Below are 3,721 nucleotides of genomic sequence, written 5' to 3'. Positions count from 1 at the left end.
CTCTCTTTGGCGCTTCGCGTTGGTTATTTTTATAGGCTGCGGAGATGTTCTAGAAATTTCAGTTTTACGTAACAATACAAATTTAAGCGTTTACGTACACACACATATTGTTGATTATTACTCTCAAAATCATCTACAACTTTGGAGAATAGGCGGAAGTTTCCCAATACATATCTAACACTATAAGCTACGCATGTTTTTAAATATAAACTTAATCCAAACAATCGTTGACATTAAAATAAATATATAATAACAAATTTGTTACAATATCCAAAATACAGCATACTAAAAACAGATAACACAAAAACAATCACAACGCCGTACAAAGTTGTTCGAAGGAAGCACTATGCAACAATAACCAAGTGAAACATGTAAGAGGAAAACTTAAGTTTAAAATCAAATCAAACTAATTATTCATTGCTAAAGTAAACTTTAAATAATCAGTAAAAAGTACACATTTGTATACATAACTAAACACAATCAATTTTCTTGGATTGGAAATAACTGAAGAGGAATTTAGTCATTCACATGACAAGTTCAGCAGACGACTTGCAAAATGAAAGTTTTCCAAACATCAGCTCTTGACAAATTCTCTTAGCTCTTTGCCCCTATCTTTCCAGCAAGGAAATAAATGTTATATGTAAACATACCATTCACTTCTACTGTCAACACCCATGAACTTGGAATACAAATTAAACTGATGATAACAAGAATGAAAGGAAATATTCCTTTTTTAATCTTTATGACATGGTATTGAGTACGTTATATCCATGTGATTTTTTTTTACGTCATGTAACCAATTTATTAACCAATTTTAGTGATACAGAAATTTTCCAACTTTTCGTGTAGTTTATTTCTCTGCAGTTTTGGCATGAAAAAAAAAGATCCAGAAAATCTTTGGAGTTCTTCGGTTCGATGCGCGACTTTGTACCCCTTGGCTCTCTTTCCATTTTTCGTATAAAATGTTATTTCCTCTGCCTGTGAAAATGTAGAGGCGTCCTTCAGTTCGTCAAAGAGATGACACTGGTATCTTTCAGACTTCGAATGCAAAAAGAGAGTGATTGGTCACATGATGACGCAATCGCAAAACAATTAAACCACTAGTTTCGCGCGAGCTAGAAACATCATTTCTTACTTAACTTTCATCGTGACTAGTTCTGCAGAGATTCAACTAGTCACCAATCCAGTAGAGATAATCCTCCACTTGGTTACGTAGGTACACACACTTGTTTGTAATAAAGATTGTCTTCACTGTTTATTTTTCATGCAACTTAAAAACGTAGTCGCGTTTCCAGATTCAGATAACTCCGCAAGTTTCCTGTTCGATCCTCCTCTTATTAGAAGGTCTATCCTATACTTGTAAGGAAATCAGTTTGCCTAAACCGTAACAATCCATCTCGACACATACTGTCATGCTCAATCTAAACGGCTCTCAAACTCTTTTGTTTGCAAACCAACTGAATATTATTTCTCCCGACAAACCATAATGGGACCTAATCTATGCTTCGGTTCCTTTCCTTAGCTATTTAACCTTTCCATAAACCACCTGAAGGGATCCTGCAGACCACAATTTTAGAACCGTTTCTCAATCTAACAACTGTATGTCTTCACAATGACACTTCAGCGCTGTTCCCATTGCGAAAGAATCCGTCATAAGGCTATCATGTTCAAAGCACACAACTCCTCCCTGCTTGCTTTTCATGATCAATATGGTATACGAAGACGAGAGTTTCCCACCGCCGTTTCAACACTTCTATCAGATAGAACCCATAGGCATTGCGTCCAGCGACTTGACCGGCATGTCTTCGTGTGGAATAGCACGAATATCCGTTTCATTCTCTAACTACTTCAGGTACGCGACGGTTAAATGAGAGATATGGCTGAAAGTCCTATCTTGGTAAACCCATACCCTTTTGACCTCCTTTCCAGGCGGAGATTATTCTTGATTATGTTGCCTACTGTTGCCTGGGGCATGTGAATGGCCTTTGCCAATGATCTATGCATTCGTGGATTCTCACCTGCTAAAAGACTCCGACCTTTGCTTACCATATCTGGAGTAGGACTTGTTGGAGTTCTCTTTCTGGACACTCCAAGTATTTCAATTATCCATATTTCTTTGTTTTTTTAATGCCATTAAGCATAAAGGATATTCCTGCCTTGGAAATCCTTAATCCATGATTTAAATACATTTTTGTCACCTGATTGTATAAATATTTTGTGTTGTAGAGGGTTGTTACATACCCTACCCAAAAGCGATCAATTTACGGTGGCATCACACAATGTACGAAATGCCAAGCAATGTCCAGATATAGTTCTGATACATTCCGTTTAACCACGAGCTTATATTGTCAGCGGATATCTCGTGACTTACTGTTTTACATATTCAAAATAGTTTTAGTATATCGTATTCAACTATCTGTAATCTAGTTTCTTAATGTTTAACTGTTCTGTCTTGTCATAATTTATTATTATACTGTATCTAATTTTGGGATTCAGTTATTGTCGTTTTGTCTTCTTCAAACAAAGTGTAATATTGTTATGTGTGAAATCTATTATCAGAGCTGCAGTATGTGCTAACCGAAATAGTGTTCTAAATCCCCAGTTCTGTATAGACGACGTTGATGATGAAGCAGAAAGAAGGTGGCGTGTGATGAGGAGACACAGCCGATTTGTGAACACCGGCACCCGCTACCAGATGAAACTATCGACCATGCAATGAGGACACAACCATGGCTGGTCCAGTCACGAGACTTTCCAAGTTAAAATGGCGTGACCGAATGCACTGGACTTCACCTTGTTCTTGTTCAATTACCACAAAAACAAAGCAAAAGAAACTATAATCCGCTCAGGTGAATATCATATTCATGTTATTTGCTCAACATCGCCTCTGTTCCAGAACATAATAATATGCTTTTTATGTTCTTGCTTTGCAGATTTTAAGTTTTTATTAATACAGTTTAACATAAATAATGCTACGAATTAATGGTTAGATGCAGTTATTTATCATATCACACACCCTTTACCTACAGTGTAGGTACTATAATATTATTTTTATTTATCTACCTGTCTCTTTACCAAACTTAGTACTTTCACTTGTAAACGTCCCCGATAGGTTAGCGGTAAGTTTACGGACTAACATTAAAATCCGGGGTTCGATTCACTGCGGAGGGCAATATGATAAACCTTTTATTGTTACGCCTGAAAAAAAAAACAGTCATGATGAAAAACAACACTAAATCTGTATTTTTTTCTAGTTTTAGTTGAACAAAGTTATTCTGTTCCTCATGATATGAAGAGAGTGGAAGAATCATTCATTATTTCTATAGATTAGTATAGTCTATTAATACACGATGACCGCGAAATTTCGGGTTTTTTTACGGAAAAATAACCACTTTGAAAGAAAAGTAACAAGTCATTTTTAGCTTAGTATCTATTAATTTATATAAGAATAAACATTCCGTAGAATAATAATACAAAATCACATATCAAATAAATAAAACCATAAGATTTTGTTGATATCAGTTCTTCTCATGTATCTGAGACTGCAAATGTCTGTCAACGTGCGATACTTTAGTATCCGTCATTAAACCGTGTGATGTTTTAGTATCTGTCAACGTGCGATACTTTAGTATCCGTCATTAAACCGTGTGATGTTTTAGTATCTGTCAACGTGCGATACTTTAGTATCTGTCATTAAACCGTGTGATTTTTTAGTATCTGT

This window comes from Limulus polyphemus, unplaced genomic scaffold (genome assembly GCF_000517525.1).
Source record: "Limulus polyphemus unplaced genomic scaffold, Limulus_polyphemus-2.1.2 Scaffold709, whole genome shotgun sequence".
NCBI classification, from domain to species: domain Eukaryota; kingdom Metazoa; phylum Arthropoda; class Merostomata; order Xiphosura; family Limulidae; genus Limulus; species Limulus polyphemus.
Note: the sequence above shows the minus strand (reverse complement) of the source record.